The sequence below is a fragment of the Carcharodon carcharias genome, chromosome 19 (assembly GCF_017639515.1).
Source record: "Carcharodon carcharias isolate sCarCar2 chromosome 19, sCarCar2.pri, whole genome shotgun sequence".
NCBI classification, from domain to species: Eukaryota; Metazoa; Chordata; class Chondrichthyes; order Lamniformes; family Lamnidae; genus Carcharodon; species Carcharodon carcharias.
In genome coordinates this window covers 71,250,473-71,259,051 of record NC_054485.1, presented here as the reverse complement: position 1 = coordinate 71,259,051, position 8,579 = coordinate 71,250,473, and positions in this window count along the sequence as shown.

Genomic DNA, 8,579 nt, shown 5'->3' with positions numbered 1-8,579 from the left:
AAAAGATAAAGCTGAAGCATTTGCTATAACCTTCAGCCAGATGTGCCGAGTGGATGATCCATCTTGGCTTCCTCTGGAGGTCCCCAGCATCACAGATGCCAGTCTTCAGCCAATTTGATTCACTCCACGTGATATCAAGAAACAGCTGAAGGGCACCGGATACTGCAAAGGCTATGGGCCCTGACAATATTCCGGCAATAGTACTGAAGACTTATGCTCCAGAACTTGCTGCGCCCCTAGCCAAGCTGTTCCAGTACAGCTACAACACTGGCATCTACCTGGCTGTGTTGAAAATTGCCCAGGTATGTCCTGGACTCAAACAGCAGGACAAATCCAACCAGGCCAATTACCGCCCCATCAGTCTACTCTCAATCACCAGTAAAGTAACGGAAGGGGTCATCAACAGTGCTGTCAAGCAGCATTTGCTTAGCAACAACCTGCTCACTGATGCCCAGTTTGGATTCCGCCAAAGCCACCCAGCTCCTGACCTCAATACAGCTTTCGTTCAAACATGGATAAAAGAGCTGAACTCCCAAGGTGAAGTGACAGTGACTGCTCTTGACATCATGGCAGCATTTGACCAAGCGTGGCATTAAGGAGCACTAGCAAAACTGGAGTCAATGGGAATCAGGGGGAAAACTTCACTGGTTGGAGTCATACCTAGCACAAAGGAAGATGGTTGTGGTTGTTGGAGGTCAGTCATCTCAGCTCCAGGATGTCACTGCAGGAGTTCCTCAGGGTAGTGTTTGAGGCCCAACCATCTTCAGCTGCTTCATCAATGACCTTGTTTCCATCATGAGGTCAGAAGTGGAGATGTTCACTGATGATTGCACAATGTTCAGCGCCATTCACGACTCCTCAGATATTGAAGCAGCCCATGTCCAAATGCAGCAAGACCTGGACAATATCCAGGCTTGGGGCTGACAAGTGGAAAGTAACATTCATGCCACACATGTGTCAGGCAATGACCATCTCCAACAAGAGAGAATCCAACGATTGTCCTTGAAATTCAATGGTATTACTATCACTGAATCCCCCACTATCAACATCCTTGGGTTACCAGAAACTGAAACTGGACTAGCCATATCAATACTGTGGCTACAAGAGTAGGTCAGAGGCTAGAAATCATGTGATGAGTAACTCACCTCCTGAGTCCCCAAAGCCTGTCCACCATCTACAAGGCATAAGTCAGGAGTATGATGGAATACTTTCCACTTGATTGGATGAGTGCAGCTCCCACAACACTCTAGTTGCTTGACACCATCCAGGACAAAGTAGCCTGCTTGATTGGCACCACATCCACAAACATTCACTCCCTCCTCCACTGATGCACGGTAGCAGCAGTGCATAACATCTACAAGAAGCACTGCAGGAATTCACCAAGTCTCCTTCGGCAGCACCTTCCAAACCCACGCCCACCACCATCTAGAAAGACAAGGGCAGCAGGTAGATGGGAACACAACCACCTGTAGGTTCCCCTCCAAGTCACTCACCATCCTGACTTGGAAATATATCACTGTCGCTGGGTCAAAATCCTGGAGCTCCCTTCCTAACAGCACTGTGGGTATACCGACACCACATGGACTGCAGCAGTTCAAGAAGGCAGCTCACCACTACCTTCTCAAGGGCAACTAGGGATGAGCCCATCCAGCGAAGCCCATATCCCATAAATGAATTTAAAAAAGGAAGAGGCAGAAGAGGAAATGGACAGAGGGACTGGCTCTCTTATTGATGTCCCTCACAGCCAATCGATGACATGAATAATTTGAAATCTCTCCCACAATCAACATGTCGATCAATCTGGTCATCCAATCACCCCGAAGGGATGGGACATCACTGATTCACGGCTGCTCCCAGTTCTGCACAGGTGCATTGGGGACAGCCTTTCACCCAGTCGGAATTATATTATCGATACACGCCTGCGCAGTGACAAGCGGCAATGTGGAATCTGCGCATGCACTCGCGGAACCTGATGGGAGCTGTAGTTCTGGCACGCACAGCAGTGGCTGGCGCCCAGTGTTTGGGAGTTCGAATTTGCGAAAGCGCGAGCCCAAGCGGCTGTCACGTGGGCGGGGCTGGAATTGGAGGTGCGCACCTGTAAATCCCAGCCCTAGGTTCGTAGCCGTTTAACTTTCCTCTACACCATCACACCCCATCCACCCCCGCTGCACCACCCACCCCCCCTTCACCCCCCATCCCCCTCCTTCATAAGAACATAAGAAATAGGAACAGGAGTAGACCATTCGGCCCCATGAACCTGCTCCGCCATTCAATAAGATCATGGCTGATCTTCTTGTGTTTCGATTTCCACATTCCCATCTAACCCAATAACCTTTGATTGTCTTGCCTAGCAAGAATCTATCCATCTCTGCCTTAAAAATATTCAATGACCTCGCCTCCGCCACCTTCTGAGACAGAGAGTTCCAAAGTCGCACAACCCTCTCAGGGAAAAAAAATTCTCCTAATCTCTATCCTAAAAGGGCGATCCCTAATTTTAAAAAAGTGCCTCTAGTTCTGACCTCACCCACAAGAGGAAACATCCTTTTCATGTCTACCTTGTCAAGACTATTCAGGATCTTGTATGCTTCAATCAAGTCACCCCTCACTCTTCTAAACTCCAGTGGAAACAAGCCCAGTCTGTCCAACCTTTCCTCATAAGACAACCCACTCATTCCTGGTATCGATCACGTAAACCTCCTTTGAACCGCCTCCAATACATTTTTTTTTTTTTTACGTCCTTCCTTAAATAAGGAGACCAAAACTGCACAGTTTTCAAGGTGCAGTCTCACCAATGCCCTATATAACTGAAGCATAACATCCTTACTTTTATGTTCAATCCCTCTCATAATAAAGGATAGCATTCCATTAACCTTCTTAATTACTCTGCTGTACCTGCATACTAACTTTTTGTGACTCATGTACTAGAACACCTAGATTCTTCTGCATTTTTCTCTGCTTTTTTGTTCTTCCTGCCAAAGTGAATAACTTCACATTTTCCCACATTAAACACCATTTGCAAGATCTTTGCCCACTCACTGAACCTAACTATATCTGTCTGCAACCTCTTCATGTCCTCTTCACAACATACTTTCTTACCTATCTTTATGTCATCTGCAAATTTAGCTACCATGTTTTCACTCCCCTCATTGATGTAAATCATAAAAAGTTGAGGCCCCAGTACCGACCACTGTGGAACTCCATTCATCACATCCTGCCAATCAGAAAAAGATCCATTTATGCATACTCTGCTTTCTACCAGCCAGCCAATCTTCTATCCATGCTAATATGTTACCCCCTACACCATGCGCTTCTATTTTGCATAATAATCTTTGATGTGACACCTTATCAAACGCCTTCTGGAAATCCAAGTGCAGTACATCAACAGGCTTCCTTCTATCCACTGTGCATGTTACTCCTTCGAACAACTCTAATAAATTTTCCTTTCACAAAACCATGCTGACTCTTCTGGATTGCCTTGAGCTCTTCTAAGTGCCCAGCTATAAGCTCCTTAATGATCAATTCTAATAATGTCCCCACGACAGACATCAAGGTAACTGACCTATAGTTTCCTGTTTTCTGCCTCCCTCTCTTCTTCAATAGAGGGGTTATATTTGCTACATTCCAATCTGATGGAACCTTTCCAGAATCTAGCGAATTTTGGAAAATTAACACCAGCACATTGACGTCATCAGCCACCTCTGTTAAGTCCCTTGGATATAGTCCATCGGGACCTGGAGACTTGCCAGCCTGCAGCTCCATCAATTTTCTCAATATCATTTTCCCAGTAATTTCAATTTCACCAAGTTCCTTTCACCTCCTAATTTGCGGCTATTACTGGAATGTTTTTTGTATCCTCTATAGTGAACACAGAAACAAAATATTTGTTCATTTCTTCTGCCATTTCCTTATTATTTACTATTAACTCTCCACTGTCAACCTCCAGAGGACCAATACCCACTTTACTTACTCTTTTCCTTTTTAAATACCTGTAGAAAGTCTTGCTATTCGTTTTTACATTTCTAGCTAGCTTCCTCTCAGACTCTAATTTCTTTCTCCTGATTACCCTTTTAGCCATTCTCTGCTGTTCTTTATATTCTGTCCAAACCTCACTTTTGCAGAGTTCTATACTTTTTCCTTCAGTTTGATGTTTTCCTTAACTTCTTTAGTTAACATGGATGTACCAGCACATCTACTTCGCACAGATGGTAAGTCCTCCCCTTAGAATTTTTCTTCATAGTAGGAATATACTTATTCTGAATACTCTGAAATATCCTTTTAAATGTCTGCCACTGCTTCTCTATTGATCCATCCTCCAGCCTAGTTTCCCAGTTCACTTCAGCTAGCTCAGCTTTCCTCCCCACATAGTTGCCCTTATTTAAGTTTAAGATACTAGTCTTAGACCCACACTTCTAACTGGATGTAAAATTCAATCATATTGTGATCACAGCTACATAGCGGTGCCTTTACTCTGAGGTCATTAGTTAATCCTATCATGTTACACAATACCAAGTCTAATATAACCTGCTCTCTGTTTGGCTCCGGAGCATGCTGCTCTAAGAAACTATCTCGAAAGCATTCTAAGAACTCTTCATCCAGGCCACTACTGCCAATCTGATTTTTCCAGTTTATGTGTAGATTAAAATCACCATAATTATTACCATCCCTTTATCACAAGCATACAATATTTTCTTTTGAATACTTTGTCCTACACCATGGCTACTGTTAGGAGGCGTGTAAAGCATTCCCACTAATGATTTATTTCCCCTCCTATTCCTCACCTCCATCCAAACCAATGCTACATTCTGACCTCCTGAACTAAGGTCATCTCAAACTATTGCACCAATACCCTCTTTGATTAACAACTATTCTTCTTGAATGTCACGTAACCCTCAATATTAAGGACCCAATCTTTGTTGTCCTGCAGCCACATCTTCGTAATTGCTATCAGATCATATTTATTTACTTTCGTGTGGGCTTTGTTCATAATGCTGCATGCATTCAGATAGAGAGCTTTCAGTTTTGTCTTTTTGTTACCTTTGTAATATCTCATCTTGACTGTTGTTGTATTCTTAGGTTTTTCTCTCTGTCCCTTCCTGCCATTTTCTGACCCTCATTTCTCATATTATTATTTTGCTCTCCTATCTTGGCTCTACACCTTGAATTTCTCCCTCTACCCAAGCTTGATCCCTCACCCCTCTTGTTTAGTTTAAAGCCCCCTCTACTTCCCTAGTTTTGTGATTTGCGAGGACACTCGTCCCAGCACGGCTCAGGTGCAAGCCTTCCCAATGGTACAGCTCCCACTTTCCCCAGTACTGATGCCAATGCCCCACAAACCAGAACCCATTTCTCCCACACCAGTCTTTGAGCCATGCATTTATCTCTCTAATCTTATTTGCCCTATGAAAATTTGCATGTGGCTCAGGTAATAATCCAGAGATATTACCTTTGAGGTTCTGCTTAATTTGTTACCCAGCTCCTCATACTGACTTTGCAGAACCTCTTTCCTAGTCCTACCTTTGTCATTGGTGCCTACATAAACCACGACACCTGATCCGCCCCTTCCCATTGCAAGTTCCTCTCCAGCCCTGAGCAGATGTCCTGAACCCTGGCACTGGGCAGGCAATACAGTCGTCTGGACTCTCGCTCTTTGCTGCAGAGAACAGTGTCAATCCCCCTCACTATACTATCCCCTACTACCACTACATTCCTTTTTTGCTCTCCGGTTGAATGGCTTCCTGTACCACAGTGCCATGGCCAGGAAGCTCACCCACCTTGCAGATTTTGCTTTCATCCACACAGGTTGTAAGCACCTCAAACCTGTTTGATATTTGCAAAGTCTGTGTCTCCTCCATTACTGTCTGCTCAGTTCCATTACCTGCCTCACTGACAGTCACATCCTCCTGCCCCTCACTACTGACCAAAACAGATTACCCTGTTCACTTCATTCCAAGGAGATTTGTGTACAAGTGCAAAGATGTCTTGCTGCAGTTATATAGTGCCTTGGAGTATTGTGCATAGCTTTGTTCCCCTTATCTAAGGAAGGATATACTTGCCATAGAAGGAGTGCCTTTATCAATCGAGGCATAGATTACAAAAGTAGGGAGGTCATGTTGGAGTTGCATAGAACCTTGGTGAGGCCACAGCTGGAGTACTGTGTGCAGTTCTGGTCATCACATTATAGGAAGGATGTGATTGCACTGGAGGAGGTGTAGAGGAGATTCACCAGGATGTTGCCTGGGATGAAACATTTAATTTATGAAGAGAGGTTGGATAGACTTGAGTTGTTTTCGTTGGAGCAGAGAAGACTAAGGGGCAACCTGATCGAGGTGTACAAGATTGAGAGGCATGGACAGGGTGGATAGGAAGCAGCTGTTCCCGTTAGTTGAAGGGTCAGTCACAAGGGGGCATAAGTTCAAAGTGATGGGCAGGAGGTTTAGGGGGGATGTGAGGAAAAACATTTTTACCCAGAGGGTGGTGACGGTTTGGAATGCACTGCCTGGGAGGGTGGTGGAGGCAGGTTGCCTCACTTCCTTTAAAAAGTACCTGGATGAGCCCTTGGCATGTCATAACATTCAAAGCTATGGGCCAATTGCTGGTAAATGGGATAAAGTAGGTAGGTCAGGTGTTTCTCACGTGTCGGTGCAGACTCGATGGGATAAAGGCCCTCTACTGCAGTGTGATTCTGTGACTCTGAGGTTCACCAGATTAATCCCAGGGATGGCAGGATTGTTTTATGAAGAGAGATTGAGGAGACTGGGTCTATATTCCCCAGGTTCTAAGAATGAAAGGTGACTCAATTGAAACTTACAAAATTCTCACAGGACACATGTAGATAAAATCTGTGACCTGGCTGGAGAGTCTAAAACGAATCGAAATAATCTCAGAATAAGGGATAAGCCATTTAAGTCTGAGATGAGGAGGAATTTCTTCACTCAGAGGGTATAAATCTTTGGAATTTGCTACCCTCAAGGGCTGTGGAAGCTCAACCATTGAGCATGTTCAAGACATATCGATAGATTTCAGGAGACCAATGACATCAAGGGATATGGAGCTAGTCTGGGAAAGTGAAATTGAGGTTGGTGATCAGCCATGATCTGACTGAATGGTGCACAGGCTTGATGGGCTGAATGGCCTACTCCTGTTCCACTGTTCCTTAACCTCCCATTCCCCCCTCCTTCACCACCATCCCCTCTACTTCAACCCCCATCTTTCACCCCCATTTCTGACACCCATCAACATGGTTAAATGAATAGCATGGGACTACGTTCTACATTGGTTTTCTGTGACTGGTGAGAGACTGTTTTCTCCAGACTGTGGAGTAAAAGTATAAAAGTTTGACACTCCCAGTTTTGAATCCATCTCCCTTACTGTTGCTGAAGGGCTCCTGCCCCAGTTAAGATTGTAGATCTAAGGTGCGCCGCTTCATGTCATGGTCCTCAAATCATTTCTCTCCCTCTTGAAGCTTTCTGCTTGCCATTCCTTTACTAATAGTTTTCTGTTTTGTCTGGTGGTGTGACATTTCTTTCTGACTCAACTTAAAATTGGGTAGGTTGTAAGAGAACCTCTGTGAATCTGACATCAGGTCACCAGATGGTTTTACACAAGGGCAGCGTGTGGATGAGAAATAGATGGTGGCTGAAGATAGACCCTTGGTCAGATTCCAGAGCGATGGGGGTGGGAAGATTAACCATTGCAGGAGATTCTCTGGCTTCAACTGAAGAGGCAAAAGTGGGCCAAGTGATAGTCCCACTCACTGGACAACAGAGAAGAGTTGGAGGAAGAGGATAGCATGTCAAAGGCAGCAGAGAGGTTGTTTCTCTCTCCACAAGTGTTGCCTGAACTGAGTCTTTCCAGCATTTTCTGAATATATATCAGATTTCCAGCATTCACAGTATTTTGCCATTGTATTCGGAGAGCTGGGTGTGTGCACTTTAGGGAAGCGTAGACAATGGTGCGATTGAGATGTTTTAAGTAACAACAGTTTTTGTTCCTTTTTGTGGGTAAATTATTCAATTGAATAGGTTAGGGAGGACCAAATGTCATATTTACAAGTTGTGCAAGAGCAGAACTACAAATTCATCAATCATTAAAAGTAGCAAAGCAGGTCAACAAGGTCATTCTTAATAAAATAGAACAATGTTACTGGGGTCCATTTTTCGAGGAATAGAATTGCAAAGCAGAGAAGTTATGTTGAACTTGTACAGAACCTTGGTTAGACCACACTTGGAGAGCTGTGCACAGTACTGATCTCCAGATTGAAAAAGGACATAAAGGAACTGGAGAAGATACAAAAAGCAATTATAAGGATGATGTTGAGAATTGAGAGATTGTAACTGTCAGGAAAAACTGAACAAGCTAGCACTCTTTTCCCTAGAAAAGAGAAGGCTGAGGGGGTGACACAATGGAAACCTTTAAAGTAAAAATTAAAGAATTATTAAATTAAAAATTTGGGGGTAAATAGAGAGATGTTCCCACTTGTGTAAGGGATTCCAAAACTAGGGGCAGAAATATAATGATAAATCCAATGGGGAATTCAGGAGAAACCTCTTTCCCAAGAGAATGATTAGAATGTGGAACTT